The sequence below is a fragment of the Tamandua tetradactyla genome, chromosome 8, assembly GCF_023851605.1.
Source record: "Tamandua tetradactyla isolate mTamTet1 chromosome 8, mTamTet1.pri, whole genome shotgun sequence".
In the NCBI taxonomy this organism is placed as follows: domain Eukaryota; kingdom Metazoa; phylum Chordata; class Mammalia; order Pilosa; family Myrmecophagidae; genus Tamandua; species Tamandua tetradactyla.
Genome location: NC_135334.1, coordinates 73,054,395 through 73,074,292, shown reverse-complemented (window position 1 = coordinate 73,074,292; position 19,898 = coordinate 73,054,395). Strand labels below are relative to the sequence as shown.

Below are 19,898 nucleotides of genomic sequence, written 5' to 3'. Positions count from 1 at the left end.
ATTCTAGTGGTGTGAAATGGTATCTCATTGTGGTTTTCATTTTCATTTTCCTAATGCTGGCCATATTTTCATGTATTTTCTTGCCATTTCTATATTTTTTGTGGAGAAATGTCTCTTCAAATCTTTTGTCTATTTTTTAAATTGAGTTGTTTGTCTTTTGGTTGTTGAGTTCAAGGATTTCTCTGTATGTCCTAGAGATTAAACACTTATTTGGTATGTGGGTCCCAAATTTTCTCCCATTATGTAGGTTATCTTTCTACATTCATGATAAAATCCTTTGATAAGCAAAAGGTTTTGATTTTTTTATTAATTAAAAAAAATTAACTAACACAACATTTAGAAATCATTCCATTCTACATATACAATCAGTAATTCTTAATATCATCACATAGATGTATGATCATCATTTCTTAGTACATTTGCATCGATTTAGAAAAAGAAATAGCAAGACAACAGAAAAAGAAATAAAATGATAAGAGAGAAAAAAATAAAAATGAAACATAAAAAAAATAAAAATAAAAAACTATAGCTCAGATGAAGCTTCATTCAGTGTTTTAACATAATTACATTACAATTAGGTAGTATTGTGCTGTCCATTTTTTGAGTTTTTGTATCCAGTCCTGTTGCACAGTCTGTATCCCTTCAGCTCCAATTACCCATTATCTTACCCTGTATCTAACTCCTGATGGTCTCTGTTACCAATGACATATTCCAAGTTTATTCTCTAATGTCGGTTCACATCAGTGGGACCATACAGTATTTGTCCTTTAGTTTTTGGCTAGTCTCACTCAGCATAATGTTCTCTAGGTCCATCCATGTTATTACATGCTTCATAAGTTTATTCTGTCTTAAAGCTGCATAATATTCCATCGTATGTATATACCACAATTTGTTTAGCCACTTGTCTGTTGACAAGTGCTGGAGAGGATGTGGAGAAAGAGGCACACTTATCCACTGTTGGTGGGAATGTCAAATGGTGCAACCACTGTGGAAAGCAGTTTGGCGGTTCCTCAAAAAGCTGAATATAGAATTGCCATACAACCCAGCAATACCTAGGTATCTACTCAAAGGACTTAAGGGCAAAGACACAAACGGACATTTGCACACCAATGTTTATAGCAGCATTATTTACAATTGCAAGGAGATGGAAAAAGGTTTTCATTTTGATGATATCTGTTCATCTATTTTTATTTTGCTGTTCCTGCTTTGGGTGTAAAGTCTAAGAAACCCAACCCAAGATTCTGAAGTTGCTTCCCTATATTCTGTTTCAGGAGTTTTTTGTTCTGGTTCCTATATTTAAATATTTGATTCATTTTAAATAACTTTTTGTATATGATACAAGGTAGTTGCCAATGAATATCCAGTTTTCCCAGTACCATTTGTTGAGGAAACCAATATTTCCCCATTAAATGCATATGATAGTGTGAAACTGTTATGTACCCCCAGAAGAGCCTTGTTCTTCTAATCCCAATTCAATATCGTAGGGTGGGACCTTCTGATTAGGTTGTTTACATGGAGATGGGCCTTTTGATTAGATGGAGATGTGACTCCACCAATTCAAGGTGAGTCTTGATTAGTTTACTTGAGTCCTTAAAAGAGCCAATATACGGAAACATTTAAGAGAAAGCTTAGAAAGAGATGCTGGGAGATGAGTGAAGACTAACCAAAGCTCAGAGAGGAGGCCACTGGAACCAGGAGGTACAAGCAACAAAACCCAGAAGCCAAGGACCAGCAGACACCAGTGAAGTGTCTTCTGATGTAAGAAACATCAGCCTTCTTCAGAGTCAAAGTATTTCTCTCTGAATGCCTTAGTTTGGACATTTTTAAGGTTTTAGAACTGTAAATTTGTGTGTGATCCTCTTTATAAAAGTAAGTTATTTCTGGTATACTGCATTCCAGCAGCATTAGCAAACTAAAACAGTGTGTTTCATGCCCTTGACAAAAATAAGGTGACCACAAATGTGGGGGATGAAAAGGATGTTGGACTTATGATTGGGACTGCATTGAATCTGTAAACCACTTTTGGTAGAAGTGACATCTTACCAATAGCTAGCTTCTCCAATCCATGATCACGGAATAACCCTCCATTTATTTAAATCTTCTTTGTTTTCTTTTAGTAACGTTTCTAGTTTTCTACGCAAGTTTATTTTTGGGGCAGGCTGAATGGTGAGGGAATTGAACCCAGTTCTCCTGCACGAAAGGTGTGCATTCTACCAATGAACTACCCATGCACCCTATGGATACCCTTTTATCATATTAAGGAAGTTTCTGTCTATTCCTGGTTTTCTAAGTGTTTTTATTAAGATGGGATGCTGTACTTGGTCAAGTGCCTTTACCACATCAACTGAGGGGATCATGTGGCTTTTTTCCTTCAGTTTGTTAATGTCGTGTATTAGATTAATTGATTTTCTTACGTTGGACACCCTTGCATATGTGGGATCAATACCACTTTATCGTGGTGGGTAATTCTTTTAAAATGCAGTTAGATTCACCCTACTAATATTTTGTTGAATATTTTTGCATCTATACTCATAAAGGATATTAACCTGTAATTTTCTTCCCCTTGGTATTTTCATTTTGCTTAGTGGTAAGGGAGATACCTGCCTCATAGAATCAGTTAGGAAGTATTTCCTCCTCTTCAACTCTTCAGAATAGTGTTAATTCTTGGGATGTTTGGTAAAATTCCCCTGGGAAGCTATAAGGTCTGGGTTTTTCTTTGTTGAGAGGTTTTTTTATTACTGATTCAATTTCTTTACTAGATATTGGGCTGTGGAGATCTCCACTTCTTCTTGAGTCAGTGTAGGTAGTTTGTGTATTCCTAGGAATTTGTCCGTTCCTCTAGGTTATCAAATTTGTTGGTATATAGTTGGTCAAAGTATTTTCTTACAGTTCCTTTATTTCTTTGAGGTCAATAGTAATGTGGCCCTTGTTTTTTTTTTCGCACGGGCAGGCACCGGGAATTGGACCCAGGTCTCCGTCCGGCATGGCAGGCAAGAAGTCTGCCTGCTAAACCACTGCGGCCTGCCCCCTTTTCATTTTTGACTTTAGTTATTTGCAGTCTCTCTCTTTTTTCCTTTTTCCTAGCTAAAGGTTTGTTGTTCTAGCGATCTTTCCAAATAATCAACTTCTGATTGTGTTGATTCTTTCTATTATTTTTTTCTCTATTTTGTTTATCTGTGCTCTAAACTTTGTTATTTCCTTCCTTCTACTCCCTTTGGGTTTCGTTTCCTCTTCTTTTTGTGGATTATCCAGTTGGGAGATTAAGACTATAATTTGAGAACTTTCTACTCTTTTTCACAAAAGCATTTATAACTATAAATGTCCCTTTCAGCACTGCCTTTGCCGCATCTTATAAGTTTTTGTATGTTATGCTTGTACTTTCATTTGACTCATAATATTTCTTAATTTCCCTTGCAATTTCTTCTCTGATTCGTTGGTTAAGAGTATAATGCTTAATTTCCAAGTTTATGAATTTTCCTGTTCTTCTTCTATTACTGGTATCTAGATTCATTCCTTTGTGATGAGAAGGGACACTGTAGTATTTCCATATTTTTAAATTTATTGAGCCTTGATTTTTGAACTAACATATGGTCTAACCTGGAGAATGATTCCTGTGCAGTAGAGAAGAACATGTATTCTCAATGCAGTATTGTTTTAAACAACTTAAGTCTATGGGAAATTAGTTAAACCAGTTGCATCCACAAATGAATAATGATGCCCACCCCCAAAAATGAGTAAATATTTATGCATTTATTTGGGGAAATATTAGTATCAAAATAATGCTAAGTATGAAAGATAAGATGGAATAAATTTAAGTATGATCCTAGTTTTCTATAAAGTAAAAAAACTGTACTGAATGAGCACACATAAATGGAAAATAGTCATACAAAATAAAAAGGTGGGTTAGAATAAAAGGAGACTATTAATTGCCCTTTACTCCATATTATAGATGTTAAAACCACCATTACTTTTTAAAAATATTTTTACTGACAAATCTTCAAATATATATATGCCATACATAGTATATAATAAGTGGCTCACAGTATTATCACATATTTGTGTATTCATCATCATGACCATTTTTTAAAACATTTACATCACTCCAGTAAAAGAAATAAAAAGAAAAAAGCAAAAACGCATGCATACCATACTCCTTAGCCTTCCCTCTCAGCTCTGCAAGAAATACTAAAGGGAGCACTAGAGGCAGACAGGAAAAGACACGGAGAGAGGTGTGGAGAAGAGTGTAGAAAGGAAGACGATCAGGAAAGGTAAAAAAAAAAAAATTAGATATGGCATATGAAATTCAAAAGGCAAAATGGTAGAAGAAAGGACTGCCCATACAGTAATAACACTAAATGTTAATGGATTAAACTCCCCAATGAAAAGACATAGACTGGCAGAATGGATTAAAAAACAGGACCCATCTATATGCTATCTGCAGGAAACACATCTAAGACCCAAGAATAAACATAGGCTGAAAGTGAAAGGTAGGGAAAAGATATTTCATGCAAATAACAATTAGAAAAGAGCAGGAGTACCTATACTAACATCCAACAAATTAGACTTCAAATGTAAAAATGTTAAAAGAGACAAAGAAGGACACTATATATTAATAAAAGGAACAATTCAACAAGAAGACATAACAAACATAAATATTTAGGCACCAAGCCAGAATGCTAAAAAATACATAAGGCAAACACTGAAAACACTGAAAAGAGAAACAGACACATCTACCATAATAACTAGGGACTTCAATTTCACACTCTCATTAATGGACAGAACATCTAGACAGAGAATAAATAAAGAAAAAGAGAATTTGAATAACACAATTAATAAGCTAGACTTAGACATTTATAGAACATTACACCCCACAACTGCAGGACACATCTTTTTCTCAAGTGCTCATGGGTCATTTTCAAGGATAGACAATCTGCTGGGTCACAAAGCAAGTCTCAATAAATTAAAAAAGACTGAAATCATACAAAACACTTTCTCAGATCATAAAGGAATGAAGTTGGAAATCAATAATAGGCAGAGTGCCAGAAAACACGCAAATATGTGGAGGCTCAACAACACACTCTTAAACAACCAGGGGGTCAAGGAAGAAATTACAAGAGAAATCAATAAATATCTAGAGGCAAAGGAAAATGAAAACATAACATATCAAAACTTATGGGATGCAGCAAAGGAAGTGCTAAGAGGGAAATTTATTGCCCTAAATGCCTATATCAAAAAAGAATGGCAAAAATCAAGGCATTAACTGTCCACTTGGAAGAAGTAGAGAAAGAATAGGAAACTAACCCCAAAGCAAGCAAAAAGGAAAGAAATAATGAAGATTAGAGCAGAAAAAAATGAAATTGAGAACACGAAAACTACTGAGAAAATCAACAAAACCAGAAGCTGGTTCTACGAGAAAATCAATTAAGAATGATGGACACTTAGCAAGATTGACAAAAAGAACACGAGAGAGGCTGCAAATAAATAAGATCAGATGGAAGAGGAGACATAACCACTGACCCCACAGAAATAAAGGAAGTAATGACAGGATACTATGAACAACTTTATGCTAATAAATACAACAATGTAGCTGAAATGGACAACTTCTGAGAAAGGCATTAATGACCAACTTTGGCTTGAGAAGAAATAGACGACCTCAAAAACCAATCACAAATGAAGAAACTGAATCAGTCATTAAGAAGCTCCCCAAAGGAGCCACTTCTGGGTCAAGACGGCAGCTTAACAATGTGCGCATTTTAGTTCGTCTTCCAGAACAACTACTAAATAACCAGAAACAGTACAGAACAGCTCCTGGGGCCACATCAGTGACCGGACACACAGCGTACCCCAGGCTGGACCAGCTGGACAGGCTGCGAGCCTCCCCAGAACCGTGAGTTTCCAAAGCTGCGGTGCCTGGCGCCCCTCCCCCACAGGCTGCTTCCCAGAGGGGAAAGGAAAAAGACTTCACCAGCAGCAGGGACTGAGCACAATCAAATGCCAATTGTGGAATTAATTAACAAATTCTGACAACTAAAAATAGTACCCCCAGCTTAGGTGAACCTGGTCAAAGCAGAGGTTGCTCATTTTTGCCCCAGTGCCAAGGGGGCAGGGCTGATGGAAAAAGGCGAAAAAAGAGAAGGAAACAGAGGTTTTTGTGGCTGTGTTTCTACAAAGGCTTGACTGCCTTTGGATATAGCGGCAGGACTTCTCAGGCTACAACTTCCCCAGGCATAGGCAGAAGTGAGCTCTTTTGGGGGCTTGTCTGGAGACTGTGCCTTCCTCAGGGGAAGGGTGAAGCCCAACTCAGGTGGAATCCCTCCCTCAAGGAATTCAGACACCAGGGCTTGGTAATTTGAAGCCATTAAAACCAGCCTACAACCTCTCCTCTGTCTTCACCATGCCCCCAGCAGGGAGAGTCTGCCAAAGTTAAAGGTACTGCATCATCTAACACTGGTGGGACCTGCAAGCAGACAAGTGCCACATACCAGTCAGGATAAGAAAAACAGAGTCCAGAGACTTCACAGGAAAGTCTTTCAACCTGCTGGGTCTCAGCCCCAAAGAAAACTGAGGCAGGTGACTCTTTTCTCCTGATGGGAGGACAGTTTGGTATGCGAAAATTTGGCTGGGGTCTATAATATCTAAGTAGACCCTCCTAAGTGTGTGTGTGGGGCGAGGGGAAGGCACCATACAAGCAGGGCAAGAAACAAGAAAACAAGAACTGGAAAATTCTCCTCTGTTAAACAAAACTAAAGCTAGTAGTCAAGAAAAAGCTGAAATGAATGTCAAAGAACAGACAGTCAACAAATTCATCCAGCAAGAAAACCCTAGGTAAAAGAAGTGAAAACAATCTCCAGAATAAACTAATTAAGGTAATTAAATGCTTAGACGTCAGCAAAAAATAAGAAATCACACTAGGAAAATTGAAGATATGGCCCATTCAAAGGAACAAACCAACAATTCAAATGAGATACAGGAGCTGAAACAATTAATTCAGAATATATGAACAGACATGGAAAACCTCATCAAAAACCAAATCAGCTTTTTCCCTGCTGCCGCCGGGTCGTGCGGAGGCGGAGACTTGGGTGCTCTCAAAATTCGGCTCCACCCGTAACCCCACTGCCATGGCCAAGGAAGGCATTGTTGCTGGAGGTGTAATGGACGTGAACACTGCTTACCAAGAGGTGCTGAAGACCGCCCTCATCCACGATGGCCTCGCATGTGGAATCCGCGAAGCTGCCAAAGCCTTAGATAAGCGCCAAGCCCATCTTTGTGTGCTCGCATCCAACTGTGATGAACCTATGTATGTCAAGTTGGTGGAGGCCCTTTGTGCAGAGCACCAAATCAACCTAATTAAGGTTGATGACAACAAGAAACTAGGGGAGTGGGTAGGCCTCTGTAAAATCGATAGAGAGGGGAAACCCCGTAAAGTTGTTGGCTGTAGTTGTGTCATTGTTAAGGATTATGGCAAAGAATCTCAGGCCAAAGATGTCATTGAAGAGTATTTCAAATGCAAGAAATGAACAAATAAAAAACTTGGCTCTCGTTAAAAAAAAAAAAAAAACCAAATCAATGAATTGAGGGAGGATATAAAGAAGGCAAGGAATGAACAAAAAGAAGAAATTGAAAGTCTGAAAAAACAAATCGCAGAACTTCTGGGAATGAAAGACACAGTAGAAGAGATGAAAAATACAATGGAAACCTACAATGGTAGATTTCAAGAGACAGAACATAGGATTTCAAAACTGGAGGATGGAACATCTGAAATCCGACAAGAAACAGAAACTAGAGAAAAAACAATAGAAAAATATGAGCAGGGACTCAGGGAACTGAAAGACAATATGAAGAGCATGAATATACGTGTTGTGGGTGTCACAGAAGGAGAAGAGAAGGGAAAAGGAGGAGAAAAACTAATGGAGGAAATTATCACTGAAAATTTCCCAACTCTTATGAAAGACTTAAAATTGCAGATCCAAGAAGTGCAGTGTACCCCAAAGAGAACAGATCCAAATAGACATACTCTAAGACATTTAATAATCAGAATGTCAGAGGTCAAAGAGAAAGACAGGATCTTGAAAGCAGCAAGAGAAAAGCAATCCATCACATACAAGGGAAATCCAATAAAACTATACGCAGATCTCTCAGCAGAAACCATGGAGGCGAGAAGACAGTGGGATGAAATATTTAAATTATTAAAAGAGAAAAACTTCCAACCAAGAATTCTATATCCAGCAAAATTGTCCTTCAAAATGAGGGAGAAATTGAAACATTTTCAGACAAAAAATCACTGAGAGAGTTTGTGACCCAGAGACCAGCTCTGCAAGAAATACTAAAGGGAGCACTAGAGACAGATAAGAAGACAGAAGAGAGAGGTGTGGAGAAGAGTGTAGAAAGGAAGACTATGAGTAAAGGTAAAAAGAAGGAAAATCAGATATGACATATAAAATCCAGAAGGCAAAATAGTAGAAGAAAGTACTACCCATGCAGTAATAACACTGAATATTAATGGATTAAACTCTCCAATCAAAAGACATAGTCTGGCAGAATGGATTAAAAAACAGGACCCATCTATATGCTGTCTCTACTCAAAGGACTTGAGGGCAAGGACACAAATGGACATTTACACAACAATGTTTATAGCAGCATTATTTACAATTACCAAGAGATGGAAGCAGCCAAAATGTCCATCAACAGACGGTTGCCTAAACAAACTGTGGCATTTACATAAGATGGAATATTATGCAGCTGTAAGACAGAATAAAGTTATGAAGTATGTAACAACATGAATGGACCTTAGGGACTTTATGCTGAGTGTGATTAGCCAGAAATAAAAGGACAAATACTGTATAGTCTCACTGATATGAACTGACATTAGTGAATAAACTTGGGATATTTCGTTGGTAACAGAGACCAACAGGAGATAGAAATAGGATAAGATATTGGGTAAGTGGAGCTGAAGGGATACAGATTGTGCAAGAGGACTGAATATAAAAACTCAGAAATGGACAGCACAATACTACCTAATTGTAATACAATTATGTTATTATACTGAATGAAGCTGAATGTGAGAATGATAGAAGAAGGAGGGCTGGGGCATAAATAAAATCACAGAGAAAGATAGACGATAAAGATTGAGATGGCATAATCTAGGAATGCCTAGAGTGTATAATGATAGTGACTAAATGTACAAATTTTAAAAATGTTTTTGCATGAGGAAGAACATAAGAATGTCATTACCACAGTATGCTGAAAACAGATGGTAATTAACATTTTCAAATTTCAACTTATGTATGAGACTAAAGCAAAAAATGTTTACTTGGTACAAATTTATACTTTGACCAGTGCATCTCCTAATATAACTTATGTAGATAGTTAGTTGAACACCTTAAGTACATGGAATTTTGTATAGGACATAAGATTTTGTTGATATGTCCAGGTGATGCCCTGATGAATCCCAGAGTGATCTGATCAGTGAGTGGAAAAGTATTTGCAAAGTCCCCTTCGGGGAATGGTGAGAATGGGGGAAAACTCAACTTTCCCAAGTTGAATTCCTGATATTCTCACAAGCAGTGCAGGCAACCAAAGCTATAGGATGAGCCCCCAGTCTTGGGTCTGTTCATATGAAACTCAACCCCACAGGGGATAGGTCAAGCCTACTTAAAATCAGGCCTAAGAGTCACCCCCAAGAGAACCTCTTTTGTAGCTTAGATGTGGCCTCTCCCTCCAGCCAACACAACAAGCAAACTCACCACCCTCCCCCCTGCCTATGTGGGACATGACTCCCAGGGGTGTGGACCTTCCTGGCAATGTGAGACAGAAATCCCAGAATGAGCTGAGATTCAGCATCAAGGGATTGAGAAAAACTCTAGAATGAGCAGAGACGCAGCATCAAGGGATTGAGAAAACCTTCTCGACCAAAAGGGGGAAGAGGGAAATGAGACAAAGTGTCAACGGCTGAGAGAGGCCAAACAGAGTCAAGAGGCTATCCTGGAGGTTATTCTTACGCATTAAGTAGATATCACCTTGTTAACCAAGATATAATGGAGCAGCTGGAGGGAACTGCCTGAAAATGTAGAGCTGTGTTCCAGTAGCTATGTTTGTTGATGATGATTGTATAGCGATATAGCTTTCACAGTGTGACTGTGTGATTGTGAAAACCTGTGTCTGATGCTCCTTTTATCTACCTTGTCAACAGATGAGTAGAACATATGGAATATAAATAATAGGGGGAACAAATGTTAAAATAAATTTAGTTTGAAATTCTAGTGATCAATGAAAGGGATGGGAAAGGGGTATTGTAGGTAAAAAATTTTTTCTGTTGTCTTTTTATTTCTTTTTCTGAATTGATGCAAATGTTCTGGGAAAGGATCATGATGGTGAATATGCAACTATGTGATGACATTGTGAATTGCTGAGGGTATGTGTTGGGAATGTTTGTGTTTCTTTCTTGTAATTTTTTTTAATTAATAAAAAATTAAAAAAAAAAAAGCTCCCAAAAAAGAAAAGTCCAAGACCAGATGGCTTCACATGTGAATTCTACCAAACATTCAAGAGAGAATTAGTACCAATCCTGCTCAAACTCTTCAAAAAAATTGAAGAGGAGTGTTCTAGTTTGCCAGCTGGCGGAATGCAACACACCAGAGACGGACCGGCTTTTAATAAAAGGGGATTTATTTTGTTAGGTCTTCAGAGGAAAAGCAGCTAACTTTCCACTGAGGTTCTTTCTTACATGGAAGGCACAAGATGGTCACTGCTGGTCTTCTCTCCAGGCCCCTGGGTTCTAACCACTTTCCCCGGAATGACTTTTTTCTGTATCTCCAAAGGCCTGGGTTGAGCTGCAAGTGCTGAGATGAGGAATGCTGACTGCTTAGGCTGTGCTACGTTGCGCTCTCTCATTTAAGCAACAGCCAATTAAGTCAAACGTCACTCATTGCAGCAGACACACCTCCCAGCTGACTGCAGATGTAATTAGCAACAGATGAGGTTTATGTACCATTGGCTTATGTCCGCAGCAACAAGACTAGGTATGCTCACCTGGCCAAGTTGACAACTGAATCTAACTACCACAAAGAGGGAAAGCTACCTAACTCATTCTACGAAGCCAACATCACCCTCATACCAAAACCAGACAAAGATGTTACAAAAAAAGAAAACAACAGACCAATCTCTCTAATGAATATAGATGTAAAAATCCTCAACAAAATTCTAGCAAATCAAATCCAGCAACACAATGAAAGAATTATACATCATGACCCAGTAGGATTCATCCCAGGTATGCAAGGATGGTTCAACATAAGAAAAACAATTAATGTAATATACCATATCAACAAATCAAAGCAGAAAAACCACATGATCATCTCAATTGATGCAGAAAAAGCATCTGACAAAAATTCAACATCCTTTCCTGTCAAAAACACTTCAAAGGGTAGGAATAGAAGGGAACTTCCTCAAAATTAAAAGGGAATATACGAAAAACCCACAGCCAATATCATCCTCAATGGGGAAAAACTGAAAACTATCTCCCTGAGATCAGGAACAAGACAAGGATACCCACTATCACCACTGTTATTCAACATTGTGTTGGAAGTTCTAGCCAGAGCAATTAGACAAGAAAAAGAAATATAAGGCATCAAAATTGGAAAGGAAGAAGTAAAACTCTGCAGATGATATGATACTATGCGTCAAAAACCCTGAAAAATCCACAGCAAAACTACAGAGCTAATAAATGAGCACAGCAAAGTGGCAGGTTACAAGATGAACACTCAAAAATCTGTAGTGTTTCTATACACTAGTAATGAACAATCTGAGGGGGGAATCAAGAAAAAAATTCCATTTACAATTGCAAACGACACAATAAAATACTTAGGAATAAATTTAACTAAAGAGACAAAAGACCTATACAAAGAAAACTACAAGAAATTGTTAAAAAGAAATCACAGAAGACCTAAATAGATGGAAGGGCATACCGTGTTCATGGACTGGAAGACTAAATATACTTAAGATGTAAATTCTACCTGAATTGATTTACAGATTCAATGCTATACCAATTAAAATCCCAAAAACTTACTTTTCAGAAACAGAAAAAGCAATAACCAAATTTATCTGGAAGGGCAGGTGCCCCTAATAGCTAAAAGTATCCTGAAGAAAAAAAATGAAGCCAGAGGTCTCATGGTACCCGACCTTAAGGTGTAGTATGAAGCTACAGTGGTCAAAACAGTGTGGTACTGGCATAAAGATAGATATACTGGCCAACGGAATAGAATAGGGTGTTCAGATATAAACCCTCTCATCTATGGACAATTGATCTTTGATAAGGCAGTCAAGCCAACTCACCCAGGACTTCAATAACTGGTGCCTAGAAAACTGGATATCCATATGGAAAAGAATGAAAGAGGACCCATATCTCACACCCTATACAAAAATTAACTCAAAATGATCAAAGACCTAAACATTAGATCTAAGACCATAAAACTGTTAGAAGAAAATATAGGGAAATATCTTATAAAACTTATAATAGGAGGTGGTTTCCTAGACCTTACACCCAAACCACGAGCATTGAAGAAAGAAAGAAAGAAATGGGAACTACTCAAAATTAAACCCTTTTGTGCATCAAAGAACTTCGTCAAGAAAGTAAAAAGTCAGCCTATACAATGGGAAACAATATTTGGAATGATATATCAGACAAAGGTCTAGTATCCAGAATATGTAAAGAGATTGTTCAAGTCAACAACAAAAAGACAGACAACCCAATTAAACAATGGGCAAAAGACTTGAACAGACATTTCTCAGAAGAGGAAATACAAATGGCCAAAATGCACATGAAGAGATGCTCAACTTCCCTGGCTATTAGAGAAATACAAATCAAAACCACAATGAGATATCATCTCACACCCACCAGAATGGCCATTATCAATAGAACAGAAAATGACAAGTGCTGGAGAGGATGTGGAGAAAGAGGCACACTCATCCACTGTTGGTAGGAATGTCAAATGGTACAACCACTGTGGAAGGCAGTTTGGCGGTTCCTCAAAAAGCTAAATATAGAATTGGCATATGATGTGGCAATACCATTGCTAGGTATCTACTCAGAGGACATGAGGGCAAAGACACAAATGGACATTTGTACACCAAGGTTTATAGCAGCATTATTTACAATTAATTGCCAAGAGATGGAAACAGCCAAAATGTCCATCAACAGACAGCTGACTAAACAAACTGTGGTATATACATACAATGGAATATTATGCAGCTGTAAGACAGAATAAAGTTATGAAGTATGTAACAACATGAATGGACCTTAAGGACATTATGCTGAGTGTGATTAGCCAGAAACAAAAGGACAAATATTGTATGGTCTCACTGATATGAACTGACATTAGTGAATCAACTTGGAGAACTTCAGGAGATAGAAATAGGGTAAGATATTCGGTAATTGGAGCTGAAAGGATACAGATTGTACAAGAGGACTGAATGTAAAAACTCAGAAATGGACAGCACAATACTACCTAACTGTAATACAATTATGTTAAAACTCTGAATGAAGCTGAAGGTGAGAGTGATAGAGAGAAGAGGGCTGTGGCCACAAATGAAATCAGAAAGAAAGACAGACAATAAAGACTGAGATGGTATAATCTAAGAATGCCTAGAGTGTATGATGTACATTTGACTAAATGTACAAATTTAAAAAATGTTTTTGCATGAGGAAGAACAAAAGAATGTCATTACTTCAGGGTGCTGAAAATCGATGGTAATTAATATTTTAAAATTTTAACTTATGTGTGAAACTAAAGCAAAAAATGTTTATTTGGTACAAAATTTATATTTTGACTAGTGCATGTCCTAATATAACTTATGTGGACAGCTTAATTGAACACCATGAGTACATGGAACCTTGAGTAGAATATGAGATTTTGTTGGTTTATCCAGAGTGATGTCCTGATAAATCCCAGAGTGATTTGAACAGTGAATAAAAAAGTATTTGCAAAGTCCCCTTCCGGGAATGGTGAGAAAGCGGGAAAATTCAACTTTCCCAAGTTGAATTCTTGATATTCTCACAAGCAGTGCAGACAACCAAAGCTATAGGCTGAGCCCCCAATCTTGGGGTTTGTTCATATGAAACTTAACCCCACAGGGGATAGGTCAAGCCTACTTAAAATCAGGCCTAAAGTCACCCCCAAGAGAACCTCTTTTGTTGCTTAGATGTGGCCTCTCCCTCCAGCCAACACAGCAAGCAAACTCACCACCCTTCCCCTGCCTATGTGGGACATGACTCCCAGGGGTGTGGACCTTCCTGGCAACATGAGACAGAAATCCCAGAATGAGCTGAGATTCAGCATCAAGGGATTGAGAAAAACTCTAGAATGAGCAGAGACGCAGCATCAAGGGATTGAGAAAACCTTCTCGACCAAAAGGGGGAAGAGGGAAATGAGACAAAGTGTCAATGGCTGAGAGATGCCAAACAGAGTCAAGAGGTTATCCTGGAGGTTATTCTTACGCATTAAGTAGATATCACCTTGTTAACCAAGATGTAACAGAGCGGCTGGAGGGAACTGCCTGAAAATGTACAGCTGTGTTCCAGTAGCCATGTTTCTTGAAGATGATTGTCTAACGATATAGCTTTCACAATGTGACTGCATGATTGTGAAAACCTTGTGACTGATGCTCCTTTTATCTACCTTATCAGAAAACCTTGTGTCTGATGCTCCTTTTATCTACCTTATCAACAGACAGGTAAAACATATGGAATAAAATTAAATAATAGGGGGAATAAATGTTAAAATAAATCTAGTTTGAAATTCTAGTGATCAATGAAAGGGATGGGAAAGGGGTATGGTATGTAAAATTTTTTTTCTCTTGTCTTTTTATCTCTTTTTCTGAATAGATGGAAATGTTCCAAGAAATGATGATGATGAATATGCAACTATGTGATGACATTGTGAATTACTGATTATATACATAGAACAGAATGATCAAAAGTTAAGAATGGTTGCGTTTGTTTGGTGTTTTTTGGTATTTAAAAATTAATAAAAAAAAAGAAAGAAAGAAAAGAATCAAGGCTATTGGAACACAGTTCAACAATTTCAGGTACTTCCTATTAGCCACTTGTTCTTGTTATCTAGCTGCTGGAATGCAACACACCAGAGATGGATCGGCTTTTAATAAAAGGGGATTTATTTCATTAGTTATTCAGAGGAAAGGGAGCAAACTTTCAACTGAAGTTCTTTCTTACATGGCAAAGCACAGGGTAATCTCTGCTGGCCTTCTCTCCAGGCCTCTGGGTTCCAACATCTTTCCCGGGGTGATTTCTTTCTGCATCTCCAAAGACCTGAGCTGAGCTGCGAGTGCTGAGATTAGGTATGCTGAGCTGCTTGGGCCACAATGTGATATGGCTGCCAAAAGGTATAATGCAACGTAACCCACATTAACAATAATAATACATTTCAATGCCCAGTAGTACACAAAGTACACAATAAAACTTAAAAAAGAAAACCGAATCAAAATAATTGAATGCCTCAAAGGGAAAAGAAAATCACAAAGTATATGAAGATGCAGACAGATACAGCCTCGCCAAACAACCAAATTAAACCAGTGGAGGAGACACAAAGACTTTGCAACAACTAATCAAAGATGGTCATACAACTATACTCAATAAATTCAGTGGTCAAAGATGTTCATACAACTATACTCAATAAATTCAGTAGGTTGGCCAATGGCAGAAAGGAGATCAAGAAGATACTAGAAGCCACAAAGAAGAACTTAAAAGCATAAATAGAAAAATAGCAATTATTACAGAGATGAAGGATACAGTATACCAAATTTAAAATATACTGGAGACACAGAGCAGCAGATCTGAAGAGGCAGAAGAAAGGATAAGTAAACTAGAGAACAGAACAACTTATTTTGAACACACAAAAGAATAAATGGCAAAAAATGGAAAAATTTGAATTGGATCTCAGGGAAATGATGGACAATATGAAGCACACAAATATGAGAATCATCTCTCCAGAAAGAGAAGAGAAGAATAAAGGGCTAGGAATATTCGTTGAGAAGATAATGGGAGAAAACTCCCTAGCCCTATAAAAGACATAAATATGGAAATCAAAGAAGCCCAACAAAGCCCAAATAGAATAAATTCAAATAGGCATAACCCAAAGAAACATACTAATCAGATGGTCAAATGTTGAAGAGAAGCAGAAAATTCTGAAAGCAGCGGGAGAAAAGCAATCTACTACATACAAGGGAAACCACATAAGATTAAATCTGGAACGCTCAACAGGCACCATGGAGGTGAGAAGGCAGTGGTATGATATATTTGAGATCCTAAAAAGAAAGACTTTCAGTCAAGAATTCTATACCCAGCCAAATTGTCCTTAAAAAGTGAGGGAGGGACTAGTACTGCCGGTCGGTCAGCGTCTAGCCTCAATATGGCGGCTCCGGTAAGGCAGTGACCAAGGTTTTGCTGTTGGGAGGGTTAAATGGCGATTGCGGGCGTCTCCACGTATCGGGATGGAATGAGAGGGCCCCGGGGAGAGCACTGAGGACCGGCGGTGACGTGGGGAGGGGTCGGTGGTGTGTACCCCGGAAGCCGAGGCGGCGGCGTCTGTTCCGTCTACTCGTTTTAAGGCTCCAGTGTGGCACCCCGCCCGGCGGGGCAGGCTGTCGGGCGGCGGCGGTTGCTTCTGCGACCGCATGATTAGCCTCTGAGTTTGGACCGGAGGGCAGGCGCCGCCGCCGCCTCTGTCGCGGCGATGGCCCAGTATGTGCAATCAGTGCAGGAGCTAATCCCGGACTCCTTCGTCCCCTGTGTCGCCGCGCTGTGCAGCGACGAAGCCGAGCAACTCACTCGTCGCAATCACCTCAGCTTCGCAGAGCTGCTCAAGCCATTCTCTCGCTTCACTTCCGAGGTTCATATGAGAGATCCTAATAATCAGCTTCACATAATTAAAAATTTGAAGATAACAGTAAGCAATATTATCACCCAACCACCTCAGCCTGGAGCCATTCGGAAGCTTTTGAGTGATGTTGTTTCTGCGAGTCAACCTGCCGAAGGATTAGTAGCTAATGTGATTACCGTGGGAGATTATGACCTCAACATTAGTGATCAGTCAATTAAAGCTAGTGTTCCTTGGTACAATAATTGGAAAGACACATTGACGGAATTGAAAGAATCCTCGTTATATACAGCTACTACTCCATGGTTTGAATCTTACAGAGAGACCTTTCTTCAGTCGATGCCTGCATCAGATCACGAATTTCTGAACCACTATTTAGCATGTATGTTGGTAGCATCTTCTAGTGAAGCTGAACCTGTGGAACAATTTTCAAAGTTGTCACAAGAACAGCATCGAATTCAGCACAATAGTGACTATTCCTACCCCAAATGGTTTATTCCAAATACACTTAAATATTATGTACTTTTACATGATGTAAGTGCAGGTGATGAACAGAGAGCTGATTCAATTTATGAAGAGATGAAACAGAAATATGGAACTCAGGGTTGCTATTTACTTAAAATTAATTCTCGAACATCTAATCGAGCATCAGATGAACAGATACCAGATCCTTGGAGTCAGTATCTCCAGAAAAATAGTATTCAAAACCAGGTATATGTAAAAAACAACAATGAAGCAAACTACAAAAGCTGTATTTCAGTTTTATTACATGATGATATCACTGTAGAATTTTTATGCCTTGGTCTAACTAATGTAATTATTAATCTTTGTGGCATCTGGCTAGTTTTAATTTATCAGCATATGAGCTCTTAAATCATTGGTTCAAAAGCTATTTTTTGCCAACCACAGTAATTTTTATATGTATTGTTTCAGATATATAATAGTGTTAATTGATCTTTTCTTAAAAGATGAAAAATGAATTACAGATTAAGAATTGAATTCTTTTGGTTAGATATGTAGTGAATAGAATTTTTGACTTGTACATTTAGTTCTTTATGAAGCTTACAGTCAGTTCTTTTTATCCACATGATCTGGGTTGTGCTCCTACATTTTTAACTGGCTGTTCTTAGAGTTACCTTTTGAAGCTTGTGCTTTTTAGATGGATGGGCTTTTTTCTTATCTTTTACTTCGTTTGATTTTGTTTCCTTCTGAATTTTCAGAAAGTGTTGTTTCTTCCTTACTTCGTCTTTTATTAATTTAGTTTTAGACTAATGTTAATTGTCTGCTGGCTGAAGTGGGTGGGTATAAGGTTTCAAGTTCTGTCAGGCTTTTAGAATAGAATTGTATGCTACTTGCCCAAGTGCCAGATTCCTATGATTTTAGTTCAGATAATCAACAATTGACTTTTTTTGTTTAGAAGGATTTCTTAAGTAAATGGAAAATATATTTATGTTTTGTGCATTTCAATCACATCATTATGTACTTTTTATGTGATATTTAAAAATCAGTTATAATAAAGTTTAATATTTTTTGATCCTCTAAAAAAAAAAAAAAAAAAGTGAGGGAGGTGGTTGGAGTTCAGTGCTAAGCCAGCAGGTGTCAACTCCTTGTCCTGTCCTACGACATGGATATGTACCAGGACCTCAGTTCCGGGAGTTCAACAGCATCATTCAAACGTATAAAGGCAACATCCAGCGGATCAGTCAAGCCACTGCTCGGATTGAGAATTTGATGAGCCAACTAGGAACTAAGCAAGACTCAAGCAAGTTACAGGAAAATCTGCAACAATTACAAGACTCTACAAATAAGCTTGTCAAGGAAACAAATGAATTGCTGAAGGAAATAGGGTCTTTGCCCCTTCCCTTATCTACTTCAGAGCAGCTCATGGCAATGAAGTAATTCTCTGTCATATCACTAGCTGGAGTATAAATTTAAGGAACATACAGGTCAGGGATTAAATCCAGAGTTACTTTAAAATATTAAAATGCATAGTGTGCAACAAAAGAAAATAAGAAACAGGAAATGATGGACTATCCAAAGGAATATGATAAAAATTTTTAAAATGACTCAAACAGAAATACAGGAGTTGAAGACCACGATTGAAATGAAAAATTCCCTACAGGAATTTTGTCAGTAGATTGGAGCTGCCAGAAGAAATAATTAGTGACCTGGAAGACAAGACAACTGAAATAATTAAAGCTGAGGAGCCAAAAGAAAACAGAATGAAAAAAAGTGAACAGAGCCTAAGTGACCTATGTGATACCATCAGGTATACCAATATACTGATCATTAGAGTCCTAGAAGAAAAACTACAAAGCAAAGAAACAAAAGAAACAGTCAAAGAAATAACAGTGGGAAAGTTCCCAAATTTAACAGAAGACATGAATATGTACATTCAAGAAACCTAGTGGACCACAAATGGGATAAACTTGAGAAGAACCATGCCCAGACATGTAGTAGTCAAACTGCTGAATATCAAAGATAAGGAGAGAATTCTGAAAGCTGCAAGAGAAAAACAAAGTGTTATGTACAAGGAAGTCCCAATACATTTAAATGCTGATTTCTCATCACAGAATATAGGGGACTGAGAGATACACAGAAGCTAGAGATGGGTGAATGATTAGATAATGAAGTTGAACTCGAATGTAAGGGAATAGATAGAAGTGAAGGTGGTTCACTAGTGGGTCTAAAAGTAATAATAACATGTTGAAGGTAAACATGATTGAAAGGGGTTCTAAAGACCTAGAGGGTCCCACTGATTAACACTACAAATATAAATAAGTTCATGCATGAACTACTTCAAAGGTATGATTCTTATACATAGAGATTTTAAGTTCATGGTTATGGGTGAAACTGTCATAGCATGCTATGGGATATGCTTAACAGGAAAACATCAGTAGTACCACAGCAACACCAGGAGTAAATAATGGGGGGAGGGACAAGAGTTAAGGGAGGTTTGGATTTCCTTCTTGGTGAGGGTGTGTTCATTAGTTATCTTTCTCTTGGGAAATT

At 37.9% G+C, this 19,898-nt stretch overlaps 1 protein-coding gene and 1 pseudogene across 4 annotated transcripts in view; one reads left to right on the top strand and one right to left on the bottom strand.

The window, feature by feature from the left end:
- The window catches only part of FCHSD2 (FCH and double SH3 domains 2), a 456,625-nt gene that overhangs the window by 308,069 nt on the left and 128,658 nt on the right, over window positions 1–19,898 (bottom strand). The gene's annotated exons all lie outside the window — the stretch shown is intronic.
- LOC143644538 (small ribosomal subunit protein eS12 pseudogene) lies at window positions 7,085–7,533 on the top strand (annotated as a pseudogene).